The sequence below is a fragment of the Myzus persicae genome, unplaced genomic scaffold (assembly GCF_001856785.1).
Source record: "Myzus persicae strain clone G006 unplaced genomic scaffold, MPER_G0061.0, whole genome shotgun sequence".
NCBI lineage: Eukaryota > Metazoa > Arthropoda > Insecta > Hemiptera > Aphididae > Myzus > Myzus persicae.
The window spans coordinates 105,992-126,152 of NW_019103914.1; the positions used below are offsets into that span (position 1 = coordinate 105,992).

The 20,161-nt window shown below is 30.7% G+C and overlaps 1 long non-coding RNA gene across 1 annotated transcript; it reads right to left on the bottom strand.

Annotated features, from left to right (window-relative positions):
• Positions 1–1,657: 1,657 nt before the first annotated feature.
• On the bottom strand, positions 1,658–18,194 carry LOC111036264. The gene is made up of 2 exons (XR_002604752.1): positions 17,921–18,194; positions 1,658–2,001 (listed from the first exon to the last, which is right to left on the bottom strand). It is a non-coding gene; the product is annotated as an uncharacterized LOC111036264 (long non-coding RNA).
• Between the last annotated feature and the right edge of the window lie 1,967 nt (positions 18,195–20,161).

The window sequence follows — 20,161 nt, forward strand, 5'->3', positions numbered from 1 at the left end:
GACTACTTATCGTGTACACAGGTCACAAAACACAAAACATTACACATAATTATAAATCCAAAATAGGTACATTCATCGCTCCACTCAGAATCTAAAATATAATAAATAAAACGATGTAATATGTTTCTAAGTCAACAATCGAAAGCGTTCGGTATAAATACGTTTAATCGTGAACAGAGGTACACACATTATAATTGATATTATATTTGATATTATAAACTTTTAAATGGATGATATAACGTTGTCTCTCTATGTATTTTGTATGCAATGAATTCTTAATGAATTCCAATTCAACACATCCAATACTGCAGCTGTGATTTACTCAAATACTCAACGACGAGTTACACTCCAATCTTTAGATAATAGGTATTATACTATGTACAATAGAACAAATGGCATTTTAAAGACTTTTTAAATAATTATTTTTTCAGTTCATTAGTTTGAGTCATCTAAGAGTATTTTTTTTCACAAAAATTTGCCAAGAACAATTTCAGTTGAACAATTTCCAGTTCAGAGATTTATATTCCAATTTTGCTAATACGCCGTTTCGAATGATACATCGTCAGAAACAAAAGTTTGCTCATTATTGCCAAAATTGGCCGAAATTTCACCATAATAGTTTCCCAGAAGATTGTAAAAATTGTAGTTTGGCCGGCGTGTATATCTAACCCCTGAAGACATAAACTAATAAAAACTGTATGAATGACCAATGAATAATAACACAGCTATCGATTAAAACCATTTAATATTGGCGAAAAATATGCATATTATTGGCACTCTTACGGCTTTAGTACAGGCACAATCCACACATACACCATTATTATAATACTTATGAGAAACGGACGAGGCATAAGATAGCAAAAAAAATAAAAATATTTGTTTGCAAATTAATTTTTTATGGTACATTTAAATATTGTCGGAAGTACCCTATTTTATTATTGTTACGTTTGCTCGAATCGTTCAAACTATTGTTATTTATTTTCACAAAACGCTGGTGCTGCTGAGTTTTCGAATTCATTTTGGTTTTTCGTACATAATATTATTGTGTGGGTAATGTGTATAAATGTGATTGGTTGTAAATTATTTTTATTATTATAAACGATCATCTCGTGCCCTAATTTCAACGTTAATTTTTTATTTTTGTTTTAGCAGCATGAGACAGTTGACGTCGGATGATATTATTACGGATAGCGGTGAAGAGCTGGTGACTTAAATTACACATCGGACCTTTTAAAACAACGATTTTCTTCTATATTAAAATTTTTTTTTACATTTTTGAAGTTTACTGAAGATTCGTGTGTTGTTATTTTGTGTGTATTTACCGTGAATTACATGTACAATTCTCGTCTTGAGTACCATTGACTAGATTATAATTTATTCGTTGTGGGTGTCAACGTTTGTATACTTGTATATAAGTTTATACTTTATAGTTAGTTGTTTGCGTCGTGTTAATATAAGCAATAATATAATAATTATATATCAAAAAAAAACCAATTAAATAGATAACACACCAACAGGTTTAATCAACACAAATATTATAAATCATAATGTAGAATTTGCAGTATAACAATCGTGTAATCGCTATAGGTATAACTTTTTATTTCAACTAACGTTCAGCTTACAAATCGACTCGGTGGTATCCGATTGAGAATGTGTCCATTTTTTTTTTTTTGATTGATACCTATATCAAGAGCAACAAACTAGGTAATCGTTGGACGAATCTCTAAATCCTTTTCCACACACTGCTGCGTCTCTGCTCATGAAGTTAATTCGCTGCTGTTTTTAACCTCGGAAGTCTCAATCGAAACTCGCACCTAAGTAAGCCGCCCTGTGATGTTCGGTATTGAACTGTATCACCTGGTTCCTTTGGACCCTCCAAAATCACCGCGACTTGCCAACGCGATTTTGCAGGTCAAGCTGTTTCTTAGATTGTCGAAAAATCGGTGCTCGCGATCGATTTGGCGGACGGTGAACGAACCTCGACTTCGGCCGATGTATATTCTGTACGGCAAGAACAAAGATATTCGACATGATCATAGACAGTATATTATATTAATATTAATAATATATTATTGCATAACATAAGGAAAGTGTGCAATAACTTTTAGAATATAATAAATTATTCATAATATACACGGAAAAAAATAAGATATAATATTATGTAGCTGCCAAACTAACAATATAAACAATTAAATAGATTTTAAAACTTTTGTCTCGAGAATAATTAATATATTAGTTTATTAACTACCTATTATTAAATGGTAATTAAAAAAAAAAAAGTTTACCGAAGAATTAAATGGTGCTAAATTCTCGGTTTCTAAACTTATTTTACATTTAAATACAACCTTGATGTTTCACATCTGCTGCAGGCGACGGTTCGCTTTTTTTACGTCCAAACGGCAATGTTCATATATGGTTAAGTAAAAATTAACGGCTACCTCCAATAGTTCCATCTGTCTCTATTCGACTAGAATGTTCTATACTGTCGCTTCAGGCTTCGGCCCTGCTTCAGTGTCCAACATCAGCAGTCCAGCGACAGGACATGTTCAACTTCCGAGGCAAATTTCCAGAGTTATAATCTACTGCCATTACTAAACAATACTGTTCTTTTGAATCCATTTATTAACGATCTCAAATCGTCTGATTCGAATTTTTTTAAGAACGTTCTTCAAATAAACATATGACTCGTATTTCGAGTGGTTCACTAGCGTAATTATCATATGACTAAGGGTAGCATGAAACATAAATGGTTGAGAATCACTGTTCCAACCTCCAATCCAACATCAAAAGGACCCAAGTTATTTAAAATAAATAATAATAAAAAATGTACATGGTATACATATTTCAATATTTTATAGATTACAGTTTTAACGATTTGTATATTCGATGTATCATGCCAGTCATTCAATTTTCTAATATATTTTGTTCACCAATTAAATTTCCTTTCGAGCTCGACTTTAAGTGTGTGTTTTTGTCTTAGATATGTCTCACATCAGATATCTTTTTCAATTAATTCACAAGTATTCGGACAGACAGAATACATTTATGAATATTAAGTTTTCAGTCAAACGAATCGCAACAAAGTTTGTTCGAAAGTAGTTGAACATTTTGCCCACATTTTTGGTAGACAATCAAAGTCATCAGATCTTAACGATATTCCCTAACCTATAGTAGTACCTATATAGATATATACTGTACACGTCATCGTAATACATAATATAAGACTTCAGTGCAATGTAATATATATATTATTATATACCGTCTGTGTTTATCGGTCTCGCGCATAGTAAATATACATTCTTCTCTGATGCCAACGGTGTAACGTGCCGAACATTTTACGATAACGTACTAACATAAAAATTCCAAGTGTGCACATTACACACGTCTACTGCGCAGTAGACTTTCTGGCGCCCGCCGAACCGCGAAATTCCGAGTACAATTTTTTTCACCGCTATACTGCAGGCGTCAGGTTGGCTACGCATTATTTGTTTTGCTATTGAGTTCTGTGACAACACAACCTCCTATTTTTCAAATAACAATTTCCACCTCTTTTTTACTATAAATTATTAAGGGGATCATTTTTTGGAAAAATGTGATGAATCTAATTCAAAATTTGAACAAATATAATTTACCAGTTATTAAAATGTTTATCTATAAACATAATATTCCTTAAAAATGGTTTTTTCAAAGATATAAAATAAACATGTTATATTGGACCTAGTATTTATTATACTTAGACTTTAAAAATGATTAATGTTGGTTGTTTAATTTATATTAACCTATCAAAGTATCAACATGAATAACTAAATTCTTCAAAAAATTATAGCCCCGGAAGTTCAGTCTTCCAAATCCAAACCAATTTCAATGGTCCTATTCTCCTATTATTCAATATTCTTAAATATTAGTATTATACTCAGAAACTACTTACTCGAATTTTGATTCTGATGTGTCAACATTTTCAGAATAATATTATCTCCCAAATAGTTTTCCGCAAAGGAGGGTTGTAATTTAATAAACAGAAGTTTTTATTTCCACAGGACACTCCTTAAGTCCTTGAAATCTCAAGAATTTGAAAAATATCACCTTTAAGTATATTCCTATGTTTAAAAGCCCCATAAATCATATTTTGAGTAATTGTATCATTGAAGAATGAAAGGGAGAGATATGCTGTCTTGGTGAATCATCCTGTATACAACGACTCTGCCGTTATTATAATAATATATTTTATGTTATTCACAAATAACGTCATAACTTCGTGATAATATTATATAATAATGTTAGGTATAATAGTTGACAACGATTAGAGTTCGAGGAACACAATTATTATTCTCATAGCACATGCAGATTTGTTCAATTTAATATAATATAATGCACGAGATTTTCCCTTTTTTTCAGTTACAATTGAAATTCTACACTCGCACACTATACTCGTCTGCATAATATTGTAATACACAGCTCAATGCACTAGGATACATTTGTCTGGCGGACTTAGCACTGTATCAGAGACTGCGAATAAAATTACTGAACGACCTGTACTCACCAGTCACCGTGATTTATTCTGTAAATAAAAACACCAAAAAATTTATTACTCTCAGACGAGTTTTTTGTTTTTGTTTGAGACGTATTATTATCGATTTCGATCAAATTTATTTTTCTTATTTGATGTGCTATTATACCTAATATTTGACAGTTTGATATTAAAATTGTATTTTAAATTATAATAATTATATATGAGTGAATAAGTAATATGCTTTACATACGATGAGGTGTATAATGTCTATATTGTAATTAGACTGCACGACTACACGTGTGTTCATTGGTACTTATTTAACAATTACCTATTGTCACCATATAGTATATGTATTTATGTTAATTCAACCTACGTCCCATTTTCCCTATATTTAAATATATATATATATTCACACCGTTGATTAATTTTCACTATTATATATCCTATGATACCGTTCAATTTTTGCCAAATTAGTTTACTGTCTGCATATACAGTATGCATCACCAATTGATATTTCGATGAACATACTAAGTATGATTTCAGTAATTTTTGTCTGTTTGTTTGTATACTCTCAAGTTTCACTCTTCAGTCTTCACACTTCACGTAGTTACAGTCTTAATTTAGGTCTGTCTTCGGGTATTTGAAAGATTTTTTTACTTTTATAAATATCTAACCGATATGTAGATAAAATAATCTTCTTCTGATTTATTTGGCAAATTTAACTGCAGCAGTAATCAATAAACATTACATTTGTTGTAATGTTATTTTTTAATTTTTATTAAACCTAGTTTGATTTTAAATGTATATAAACTTCGAATGTGTGTTACGCGTAATTTCAATATGATATGACATGTTTTTTGATGCATGAATGTATATTCTAATAATTATGTTTTGATATACTCCAGTACAAAAAAAAAACCGTATAGAAATAATTACGCATAGTTCAAAAGTGCGTAGTTTAAAATAGTATACGATAAGTCACTATCGAATTGAATAATTACATCGAAAAAAATTAATTTAGGTTCATTAGGTATGTGTGTATATTAATAAAACGCATAATGAACGGTAATGTAATATGCTAGAAATTCGAGAATACGCGTTTTTAAGTATAATAAACAGCTATCCTGCAGTTACTTAATTTTTGTTTTAATTTAATGAATTATACATTTCTTCTCCGATATTATTATAAATACATTTGGATTTCGGATTATTTATTTCAACATAGCTGCAGTCTAAACTTTAAGACTATTATATTCGAATGTCGTTTAAAAATGAAAATGGTTATAACTTGTATTATTCTCGTCTTGTACAAATAAATCTTGACTTGTGACGCTTCTGCTATATATATTATACGCTGGCAAAAAATAATGGTTGACTGATTGAAGTATCAATTTATTTTATCGACCAGTTGCGAATTTCTGAGCTGCTGCGATTCATCGTTTTCAATAATATAATTACGATGATATCTCATCATTATTTTCCGATTATTACAAGTATTTACTACGCAGAAGTGATAAATGTTCGAGGTTTTTTTTGTAAGAAATGCATTTATGTTCAACAGATTTAAAGGGACTTTTTAGTGGTTGGTATAAATCATTGATTACGTATAATCCATATTAGTTATGTATATTTTTGATACTCTCTTGAAATATTTAAATTACCTAATAATATTGTTCTGTGCTAAGATTGAATCAATGTTATAATTTGCTGTCGATTAAAAATAAATCTTACTACATTGCGGTAAAACTGTTCACCGTGAACAAAATATGTACGAAAATGTATTTTTGAGATTTTCTAAATATATTCTGATCGATGGAGTGAAATATGATTAATCGGACTCGATTGCTAATATTGCTCGATTTGCTCTGAGTGATCGCCAAACGACCATACGGAAAATAGAAATATATAATAGTAAACTGACATAATCTGTATGAATAGCGTATGATGTAATATTTTCCAAAGTTGTAATCTACCATTTAGTTTTTATTTAATTTTTCTTTTGCTGTTTCACGGTTCACGACTTTCACATCAGTTGGTTTATTTTTTCGTTTGAAATACTATATGAAATCGATTTTGGTGTTCGTATATAGTAGATATCCAATTGTAATTTGTATTTGTCTTTGTCTTACTACATATGATGAATGGCCATTATTGACTATACTATATAGTATATATAGTAAAATACTTCAGACAATCAGACTGACAAGCGATATATTCTCTGGAAAATTTGGTCCCAGAGGGGGTAACTAGAGACGTTTAGTATAGCGGATTTTCTACAGGGAATTTTTTTTATAAATTGTATTACCGAACTACAAAACAAAATGAGTGTCTTACTTTTCATTAGTATATATTATAAGTATATACATTATATATATTCCAACTTCCAAAGTATAATAATTACCAAGGCTCGGATTTATATGTTAATACATATTTTCACTATGACATAATAAACTAATTTTGGCAAGTGACAAATTCGTTTCACAAGATTTTTGATAAAATGAGCTGTATTTGATTTTACATATTTTGTCATAAACTCATACTCCTCTTACATATTTCACAATTATTCAATTTATCTCAAACATTTCCACAATCTTACTGTCTTAAGAGGACGCCAAACCCGCAAGTGTTGTCTTTGTCTTAGACATTTACGACATAGCAAAAACTGTTTAGCGCAAGATGGAATCACTCAGTCTGTAGTCCTAGTAGAAATACATACAGTAAATGTACACTTAAAAACAGTATTATTATTTTCATTTAAAAAAGTTTATGATTATAAATTAGAGTTTACCGTTATTGTTTACTGAACTATGTAATCGAATTGTCTTAAGTGTTGTAATATTAAATATTAAATTAAGTTAACGTATAATGTCGACGAATTGTACCTATGGTTGTTAAAACTACTGTAATTAGCTTATGTTATAGTTCTTTTTTTAAATTCATGTTTAGTCGTGACTCATAAGCTATAAGTTATAACTATGCATAGAGCTGGATATTTATAAAGCCATGAATGATCGGGCAAATTATCCGGTATAAAAAAAAAAATGCCTTCACAAAAATTATTAAATTACACTGAGTTTACATTGTGAATAGTGCATTAGTAAATTAACCATACAAATTGTAAATGCGGGTGTCCAAAATCCTGTTCTTTACTTACCACTTGCATTATCAGTACATATAGTAGGTAAATACTTTAGACCAGCAGTTCTCAAACCGTGGTACGCGTACCACCGGTGATATAAGTAGCAGGCTATATGGCGGTTCGCAGAAGGCTGTGCGGCGGTGGTAAACTAAAAATTAAACATTTACTAATGTTTGTAACAAATCTAAAACATTTTTTTGTTTTGTGTACCTATTTAATAAAATATAATAAAATGTTAAATGTGCCTAAATTATTATTGTTAAAAATGTTTTAAAATTGTCAATAGTTATATTTTTAGACATTAATCCATAATACACATGACTTCGTGAGTGGTACGTACTTGAAAAAAAAAGATTGAGAATTTCTGCTTTAGACGAAATACAAAGTGGAGACTTAGGTCGTAGCCCGTAAGTATACCGTTCAATGAACAGGATGAAATATCAGGACAAAAAACCAATGGATAAGGTAAGGTAGTATTCCTGCAGAAGATTTATTTTTTTTCGAAACTTCATAACGAACCTGTCCATCGTCATCGATGTATTCAGGTATATCACTCGAACCGCGAATTTTCATCAGAAATTTAATGTTGCGTAAAGAAATAATTTATCATAGTTCGCGTATTCACCAGTGGTCCACTGAGACAGCATCTCCTATAATATACGTTTTATCGTTTATTTACACAGTATGCTGTAGTATATAGTATGATTATACTATAGAATGTTGTGCACACACTCACTACACACACTTTATGCTACCGCTTGATGTATGGAGCAAGCACGGATTTTATTAATAGTAATACTATTTATCTATTATATTATACGGATTCATTCTTATATGTCCTGTCATCCTCGTCCTGTACACTGCACGTCACATATTAACGCCGGAATTATCTGGTTTTTAATGTTGACAATTATATGTAATATATATCTTATTGTTGTATGTGGACCGTAATAAAACCTTATGCTTGTCGTACGATGACCTTTGGTTTGTGTTCGAAAATGATCATCGGACTCGAATCATATTATGTACATTTTGCCGCAGCAGCACGCGTGATGTGTGACTATAAATACTATAATACAGATGACTCAGACTTCAGACGCCGCAAAGACGTATGGGGTTGGGGTACCTGTGTATTGTTATACATGAATAAAATACATATTATTATGATGTGCTGGCCACTCGGGAAAAGTGCGAAATCTTATGGCCCGAAGTGTGTATAAATGTATAATGTACTCATATATATTAAACTATAAACCTACTGCTTTACCTTCATGTCATTCTCTGTCCCTTTTACATCTTATCTTATACCTTTTACTTATTGCGCCCCCCTTGTACAGATTGTAAATATTCATAAAATAAACGTCTTAAAAAAAAAAAATAAAAAAACCTACTGCTCAACTTATATAACATATAACTACACATAAATTATAAAATCCAAAACAGACAAAAAAGATTCACTAGTCCAATTACCAATTGGAACTAAGGTATTATAATAAGTGTAGGCAGCCTATGTTAGGTATATATGTGCATTATATACGTATTACGTATTTATTTTGTTGTATTTTCATTTATAACTGCAATTCATGAAACGTCTATATGATACAAAAATACAATGTCATAATTTTTAAGATATTATTGATAAATTGTTCGATAAAAAATAAAGTTGTTAGGTATAACATTTTGAAATGTGTTTCCATTTGGCGGTAGACGTGTAGAATACTGTTCAAACGATTGTGTAACCTATTGTAATAATATAATATAATTGTACAATGTACACATATATTTATAATATGTTGGTTGTTGCACCTAACAAGTTAAAATATTTGAAATAAAAAAATATGCTTACGTTACGTAATATACTTCAACCTTCAATAAATTTTAATCATAATTCATGAACTTCGAAAGCAGTTAGTCGGCCATTCTTGCACGTGTACCTGACGACTAAATTATGATTTTCATACATTTTTAAAAAAACTGAAATACCTCATTGTTGTCCGTTCACCTTAAATACGCTTGTGCGAATTTTAACTGAGTAGGTACCTATACATAATATTATGTATATATAGGTGCCTACGCCTTGCACTTTATAACATATTATTATCTAAGTAAATATCAAATATGTAATATCATACACACGACGCGATAAAAAAAACATTAAAACAATGATCGGCATTCGGTTCATTTTGTCAAGTGGCAAAATTTCGAATTTCGTACGCGTTTTAACAGATTCATGTGGATGTCATTTATACGCGTGCGCGCACGTGGCCATTACCACGTGATATCGAAAATAATATTATGCATACACGTGTTTTGTTGATTGGCGGGGTAATTGCCGTGGTACAACCAAAGTTCATCAGCATTATCGTGGACATGGTTTTGAAATCAATTACTACGTGTGAATATCGTAAGGGAACCAAATAAATGTATAATACATGGTATATAATGTACAAGATAAACGTTTATGGTTTACGACCTAATGCGGTATTCTATGTAATATATTGGTACCTATAATCTTTGTATAATATATTAATATGTATATAGAGGGATCCCGGATCCATGGCAGTGGTGCCAAACTCTAAAAATGTTATCCTAGCACCCACCCAGATACAGCAACTTTTCAGTCATTAAAATTTAAGAAGTGAAGCGATCGCTTCTACATATGACAATATGAATATATGATACATCTGCAGTATTATCGAAATAAATATCTTACATCCTTACTGCAGGTACGATGAGTCTTGTTGTGCAGATACTCAAATAAGGTATCTTTATATTAATAATTGTTTTCACCAAAGCTATTTACAATACGAGTATAAATACTACTCTCGCCCAAGACTCCAAAAAGAATATTGAATAGACAATCCAATCTCTCATCTCGATATTATCTCACGATCATGAAAGTTTACTGGGAATCATGACGTGCTACGATTCGCGTTTAAAATTAAACACGCATGATTTAATGTTTTCGGTCGCTTCCAGATTTAAAAAAGTAGTATTTAACTCTAAAATGTATACCGGTTCTATAAAAAGTTTGCTGATTCCACCTGCGTTGTTCCTTAAAATCATCCTCGATCCATCATTTCACTGAAAATGTGAGACGATTCACGGATTCCGTTCCCGAATGATGTACTATTGTTGAAACCGAAAATATGAAATATCGAATGGTAATAAAAGTAGAAGATTCTGTAAAGAGTCACGAGAATCCAATTCATATTTATATATGAACAATGAACATTTTGATTTATGATTGGTTGTCTTCTTGTAGTGATGATGAGATTAACCACTCAAGCTTTTTTTAAATTGTATTGTATATTTTCAGAACTTATGAAAATAGTAGGATCTACCACAATTTTAGCCATCATATAGTAATTTTAAATAAAATAATATTTATCACAAGCGTGCAGCGCAGACGTTATTGGCGGAGTATAAGATATTCTATATACAAAACATTTTAAAAAAGCCTTCTACAAAAGAATGAAGTGATCAAATCACAATTTATTGGGATTAAAATATAAAATTTGTTGGTAAATAGCTATTATCTTAAAATGTCTGTTGACTAAAGTTTGAGTTGGCTTTTATACACTGGCATTTTACCAACAAATGTTTCGAACTCAACTGCTGTATAATATATACGTATAAACGATTCAATTTCTAATACCGGGGCTATTTTTTGAAAACGAAATTCAGGTCTCCGCGAGATCACGTATAAGGATTTTTAAGGCGATCGCGTATGGGTGAAAATGGGCCTAAGAAGTCGCTAAGTATATAACCCGTTCATCTCAATTTCCAACATAATTTAACTAGGCAAATGATACCATGTACCTACACAAATAAAAGATTTAACACCCTATACCGCGGTCATGTGTGGACAACGCGGTTACATGGCTTACATAACCTATATATATATATATATGCGACTTCTGCTGTATACGCCACTCCTGACGGCTCTACACATTCTATACCAGTCGGACCGCGGGGAGACATGGTGATGTACCCTATACGGATGTGCAGCGAATATTAAAATTTACTCACGTAGGCGTTCCATTTCGAGCCCTCGAAGATGCACAGTGCGGTTTAATACAACGTTATAATAGTGTGTACACGCGCAAAGGTGTATAATATACGCAATATAGTATTGCCATTAATACCATTGTCTAAGTACATAACACGTACGAAATGCCATTGTACATACGACGACTGTATAGTTCATTTATGCCACCTATATATATCATAATGTCCGCGTCGTTTTCGTTTGCGATAAGTGTGTGTGTGCGTTCAGTATTTACATTTATCTACGTTTACCCACATATACCCATGCATGATATACAGCCATATAGGTACGCGTAACGTAAATAATAATTAATAATATATCGCAAATACCTGCGTATAGGTATGATACGTGACTCGTGTTGGTCGGCGCCGCACCTTTAACCTGCAGCAGAATATCGTATAGGTAGGTACCATATCGACACGGAATTTACGACGACGCGCGCAATAATATAATAATAATAATATTATAATAGTTCTTGGAGATGAAAAAAAAAAAAACGACACGACGACCGCAAATAAAAATATCTCACCGACGCAGCGTACCGAGTATGTATACATGTATATACAAATATAGCTGAGATCCTCAACGATTTATGTCTTATCTATTATAGAGGTATGCACACTGGCACACATAAGAGCGCATTATCATATTATAAATAAATATTATAATACAGTAATAAATAATATATTAAGAGACTGCCCGGGCCGCGCGCGCTGGATGAGGCCTCGCCGAGTCGGCGAATAATAACAAATTAGGGTTCATTAACATCAATTATACATTGTGCTCGCGGCTCGCGAACGGATCCGCTGAACTTCGGGTTAAGGTTTTTTCACGTTTATATTTTAACAACAACAATATATAATATTATATTATATTAAAAAATATTTAACCATCGCTGCTCTGCTTTTTGATCGAGGCGCACAAAATATTATAATATGAGTCTGACTGCGTAAGGGCGACGACGAAATAGTGCGATCTTTATTATACTCGTGAGTGCGAGACAACGTCGTCGCGTGGGCACAAACACTCAAAATTGCGTAGGTAGCAATTATTGTTGACGCAAACAAGTGTTGGGGGGGGGAGTGGTTATGAGGGTTGGGTTCCCCCCGAGTAGTTTCTGCGCAAGCCCTGTTTATTTATTTTTATCTACAATGAGCGAATCGCATATATGTCGCAGGTGGGTGTTCAGAGAAGCAAAAGTTGAGAAGATAGGAGAAGTGAAGCCGCCCCTCTGGGTGAGTATTTAGAGAGGCGAGGTAAGGGGTACCAGCACCCGCAGTACCTTTTCGGGCGTCTGCAGGGTGGGTAATTATACTTCTGATTTCACACAAGCCCTCGCGAGATGGTTTAAACAATCGTTATTACTACGAGAATATTGTGAATGCAAAGCAATATCTATACCAGTATTCCACCAATATGAGTTATGTGAATACTATACTAGTATTATTTAGGTAATAAGACACGATACATATAAATTTATTATTATACAAATATTTAATCTTGTACGCAGTTTATTGTAGATGTAATTCGTACAATCAGAATAATAATGACATAATGTAGGATTTACCACACGTCATCCAGTTTTTGATATTTCAGTTATCTCAGTGTCTGTGACTCTCACGAAATTGACTCGTTGTTTTTAATTTTACGTAACACATTCTCATATTTATTTATTTAATACGCCTACTGTATACAGTGAATGCATTTATAAATATATATATATATATTTGTTGTATATTGGTATCACATTATGAACCATATACTAGGTTTTATGTATTTATTTAAAAGCTATGTCATCGAACAAGAGCCAAACCGTTGGTCGTTATACTTTTCGTCCATCGACGTTCTGCAGTAAAACGCGTCTACTTAGTATTTGTATAGTTATAAATATATATGACTCTATTATTTCTACAAAGTATGTAATAAACGGTATTTATGTTTACTAATAATAGTATACTATTAGAACACAGTGAAACAAACTACCATTTGATCGTGTTATTGTAATTGTATGAAAAAGCGAAATGCATAAAATCGCCTTTTTGCTATCAAATGACAACCATATAAATACATGAACTTATACGTAAAAAGAACCTGATAAGAATTTTCAATTTTGACTTCTCAAAAGTACCAACTAGATCCAATATTTACCACCAGAAATCTTCATTGAAGTTGTTCACATATTTTCTAGTAGAAAAAGTGTATTTAGGCATAAAAAAAATACACACACACACATTATAGTAAAATCAATACGTTCGTCGCTTCGCTCAGAATCCAAAATTGTGCATACACAAAAATAGACAAACTTCTAAAAAAAAAAATGGATTTTGAAAGGATTTATGAAAACTATACTTTTTATGTAAAAATATCTATCCAAAATATTATATTAGTAAACATTTACCATTAAAATATACAAAAACAGCTGTGTGAAGGTTTTCTATGTGTCCCATGCATATCGTCTAAATATTAAAAAATGTACAAATAAGTAAAACTTAGTATTTTAAATGGTAAATGTTGATGATCAATGTGTTAAACCATTAAATCAAGCTTGTTGTTTGTAGTTCACTTTTTTAATCCGGTATAAGGTATGCGAAATCATTAAGTTTATGGCATATCATATAATATAAAAATATTTTAATATTTTAAAATGCGGCCAGGTACAGTGAGGTATTAGGCATCAATATAATATGCCTAGTGGATCCGCGGTCGTTTATTTAATATTTTACTCCGATAGTCCGATGGTTGATAAAAAGGAAAATGTTTCTTGTACAGACCCGCCCTGTATAATAAATAATAATTAATAATATTATGTTTATGTACCTGATATACTTGTTTGCAAACTGGCAGGCTCGACGAGTGATTTAAATGGGGTCCGCCACGGCGAGTAGTAAGTTCGAAAACTTATACTTTTCCGTAAGTAGGTGGGTGGGTACCAATGTACCAACTCATTTTTATAATACCCGCCGAACATGTGCAGGTGAACATGACACGGAAATATTAAAATTTTTATTGAAACGGAAGTATACAGGATTCCATAAAAAAGTAATTAAATAATCTCAATAGTATAATAGGTAGGTACAGCTATGGTTTTAAAGTATTATATATATGACTTAGGGAATAGTTAGGCGTTACAAATACAATCAAACGTTGTAGCTTCTGTAGTCGCTTGTATTTTTTATATAATTAAGTATAATATATAAATGTATGATATGCCTTACATAAATAATAAATTACATAGGTTACACGTTGTTATCTTATATTTTAAACGGGATTTGTCTCAATTGTTGCAATTTACTAAACTACCTGTAATAATTAACAGTCTGTACGTTTGATTTCGTTGAACTAATATTGTGTCTCATCGTATGAAAAGTCAATAACATTAATTGGTTTTGTCTATAAAACAAAATTCATGATCCGTTCCAACTCGAACACGGGATGTCTAATTTTAATTTTAAGCTTGCATATATTATCACAGTAAAAACCAATCAAAAACAATACATTTCACTCAGGAGCCAGGAATTCTTGGGCTCGAGAGACAGCGGCTGAGTACAATTAATATAGTCGTGGAACTTTTCTTAGTTTCTTTTTGCTTCCTGATTCCTAATATTAACCATTATAGTTATCTTAGTTTGTTAGCTTTATCGATAAGTTTTAGAATTATTTAAACAGTACCTGCTAAAAAAAATTGTATTACTAATGTGTAATTAGTAATTACTACCTAATATATTATAAATATCAAAGCATTATCTGTAGCCATATAGGTTAGTAACATGTATAATTTCAGTATAATTTGTTCACGACACATAATTAAATACAATGCTACTATACAGTACTACTATAGGTACCACTATTAATTACCTGCAATGTTCACAAGAGGTCTAAAAATTATCGTTTATATTGGTAATTATTAATTATTATTATTAAATTAAATTAAAAATGCAATATATACATTAAGCTAGCCATAAAATAGTGGGAGAGGACTCGGGCCCCTAATGTCCACTACTTAAATATTGCTTTGGCACCTTATTATACGTATATGTTGTACTTGAGTTTATTTATTTCTAATTATAAAAAAATACGAGATACCGGATCGGAATAATTATATTGACCTCAATTACCTTAACTATTTTTAACTGTGAAAACAAACAAATAACTAAAAATGTATACAATTTTTCTCATTAAAAGTTGTTTCACTTGAAATTTTTAAATATCTGTTGGAGACCATATTGACCATGCGAATAGCAATAAATTGAACAATAAGAAGTAAAGATTAGACAAATACATAAAATTATAATTTTTAATTTATATTCATACAGCTATCATATTTATATTTTTCCTTGAATTAAATTGCATATTATTTAAAAAATTTAGATTCAGAGCGGAGAGATTAATGTAAGTATTGGTCTTACAATATTTAGGGTAGTTTCCAGTAGAAAATTGAATCTAGTTGGTACTTTGTTGGGGTGGGGGGAAGCGGGTAAAAAATAAAAAAAATCCTTTAAAATATTGGCTGATAGACCGTCACAGCTCAGAATCAATTTTTGTATGCAATGTTTATCAATTATCATTGAATTCAAATAAAATACATTCATTTTATAGTGACCTACTCTACTCAATGATGAGGTACATTTGACAGTCGGCACCCACAGACTCCACTGTAGAGCGACTTCCCCATTTTTTTGTGATATAATTACTTTTATAACTTTAAAAATAATAATTATTAAATATCATAAAACATAATTTTAATTTATAACTATGTCCCATAACAAACATTCAACCGTCTGAAGTAGGTATTCAGTAAAGAAAGAAATGTGGTGATTAGTTAAGTAACTGAAATGCATAAACAGAAATAAATAAATTAAGTGTTATGCCTTGTGTGGTTTCATAAACAATTAACTTAAAACTTTAATATTATCATTTAATTACTATAAATTGCGATTTGTGTATTACTGCAATGCCAGTAAAATAGAAGAAGTTTTCATTAAAAAAATATATACACCTAAGCTAATTAACATGGAAAATGACTCATATTATGATAAACATAAGAATAAATGTCGCGAAAATAAATAAGAAAACATGCCAAATTGCCAATGCGTAAAGCTATAGTTATACTAAAGTCAAATATGATTGTATCTTGTACGGATAGGCATAAGGCATAAGTACTACAAACAGTTAATAATGAAATTAATTTAGGATTAATGTCAATCTAGAATCTTAAGTTCTAAACCAAAAACTATAAAAGTATACTATATATATATACAATAATATATAATAATTACATATATATATATATATGTAAGCCAAAGCCATATACTTATATATGTTACGGGCAAAGTGGAAAATTCGGGCAATGTATACAATGCCCGGGCATTGTACACAGTGACCGGGCATTGTATACAATGTCCGAGGTATATTGGGCAATGTAAATTGTGAAGTATTTATACAAATAATCTGCATAATATATTTTGTTAGATGATAATGATAAACTAATATGAATTTATAATCGACATCTGATTGTGCTTGCATGCCGATCAAGTCAATTTGACAGCGAGAATTCATTTCAGAAGATATGATTGGTTTTACAACCAACCCTTTTTTAGCTGTACTTCCCTTCTTTTTACACGATTTGCAATTATTTAAGTATAACATTATTACATCTCTAGTTATATTTTTGTACTTTTTATTAATCTCGTGTTCCATTCTATTTCTACCTCCATGTCCAATTGACAAATGAACTTCATGTATAATATCATATAACTGAACATTATGCACATAATATTTTATTGCATTACCTTTAAATACATTTAAAATTTAATTAATTAAAAAAAAATTCTAATACTCTTTTATAAATAATCATATAAACGAGTATAATAATTATTAGTATATAATATCATTGATTAGGTAAAATAATATTATGCAGATTATTTGTATAAGTACTTCACAATTTACATTGCCCAATATACCTCGGACATTGTATACAATGCCCGGTCACTGTGTACAATGCCCGGGCATTGTATACATTGCCCGAATTTTCCACTTTGCCCGTAACATATATATTGATAAAAAAATTAAAACTAATCTATAAATTACATTAAACAATGTCTGCTCCCACAGCAACGGTAGGATAATTACAGTCTACAATAGTTTAATAATTAGACTCTAATTACTAGTTGGGCAGGCAGTAACTGTATGCCTAGTTATTATGTTCAGATAGTAAACTTACCTAATTCCTATACGATCGTGCTTTCAGGTGTTCGGCGATTTGTGTATATGTTAGTCGTCGAGAACTCGTTTACTTGAAGTGACGACGACTGTTAAAATAACTATCATAATTATTGGTATACAATACACATATATATATTATGTACATTTCTATAGGTACGCGTTATATATAAATTATATTATATATTGTGTTATAACACGCTTACAATTATATTTCATTATATTTATTCGTTTGATTACATAGTTATCATTCAATGTTTTTCGAAAATACTAACTCGATGTAAATGAATAGCAGGACAATGTTTCAGTTTTAAGTACAAAAGTCAATGGGATAACTGATAATAGCAGTTAATAGTAATCTGTTTTTATTTTGAATTGCTACACGCCTCGATTGTAATATTATATAGATATGGGTATATCTACTATAATAGGTAACTTTTAGTTTCAAGAAAAGTATAACTAGAGATTCTCAGTGGAGTCCATTATCTTTTTCAAAGAAATAAATTATAACAATAATAAGATCCAAGTTGATAAACTTAGTGACTGTAGATCAAAGTTATATAACACATAATGAGCCATTATAGTTTACTATGATAGAATAGCCATGTAGCAGTAGCAGTGTAGTCTATCTCTATTTTTTCAACTAATAGATGTTTAGTTTTTGAATAAAATTAAGCCATTAGCCATAAGGTACCCCTAACCTACTACCTTACTATTTACCCAATGACTAACTTCTAAATAGAGTCACAATAACTAATATTGAATTAAATAGTAATTATAATTATGTATGTATCTATATGGTAATACTTTAAATAAAAGTCATTAAATTACTGAATGATAAGAATTTACTATCTATTCCAGAGTCCAGTTATAATATTTTTCAATAGGTTTTCATAAAATATAGAAATACATTTTTTTCAATTTCATGGTTTTTTTTTAATTACCATTCAAAATTGAAACACAAGTGCCTAGTGCCTACCTACATTTAAATGTTTTAATCATTTGCTGTTTTCACTACATTTAATAAAACAACCAATGGTCATGTTATATTAACGTTCAATTACATAGGTACAAATTAAATACGAAGTAGCTGTTGTTTTAATTTTGTATTAGGTCATATTATTATTATATAGGTACTTAAGTACTGGTTTGATAATAAGTTATTTTTAACTTTTATTTAATCATTGGGGATCCATTGTCAAGAGTAACAGTACATCGCGTCGTACTCACATTTGTTGTTTCTATCTTAATTCAATATGCAAAACATGGCGAATTTTACTTTCAGAAGATACGTTCTGTGATTTTTAAAATAATAGTGGCTATTGTCAAATTTCAGTCAGATCAATAATAAATTTTAATTTTAAAAGTGATCGTTTAGTCTTTAGAATTTATGTAATAAGTATCATAGGGACAATTGAAGGCTTAGCCCCCCCCCCAAAAAAAATGTCGATAGCCCCCCCAAAATATGCAATAGAATTATGGAACTGTTCAAGAATAATCCAAGATATAGCTACCAAAAATAATGCTATAGAAGGACGGCACAATTGTTTCACATCACTTATAAATGGAATGCAATGAATGCATCCTACAATTTGGCGGTCTATAGATGCATTAAAAACAAGAGAGCATTAACATTTAACAGATTTAAATAGTATGTAGACCCACCCACCAAAAAAAAAAAAAAAATATTTTATGCCCTAAAATGACGCCACTGGTACCTAATAGGACAATTCACTCTTGTATTAAAATAACACAGTAACATTTTTCTGAACATTTGATTTGCTATGTTATGGGTTAGTAGGATCCAGACAAACTCGTCGTGAACATTTCATATCTACTCCTAAATCTCATACAAGCTTCCCTAAATCCACCTTAAATTCCAATACCGATAAACCATAATATGCCGAAGCTACTTACTCCAATCATAACCATTCCCACTTATCTCCTAATATAGAAACTTTTTTTACATCTTTTATTACCGAATTCACTGCAATCATAAAACCCCTCCTGTCTCTCCTAACGGTTTTATTAAAAATAAAGGTAATTTGTAATTCCATATAGCGTTATACGTCCACCATAATATATTGTATCAATTCATTTTATATTCTTATCTAATTACCTAATTATCTAAATTATGTTATAATAAGTTACTACCTATTGTAAACCTTATCTACATTATATATTTATATATATATATATATATTGTAATAATTGTCGAACAATAATAGTTGTATACTGGAAG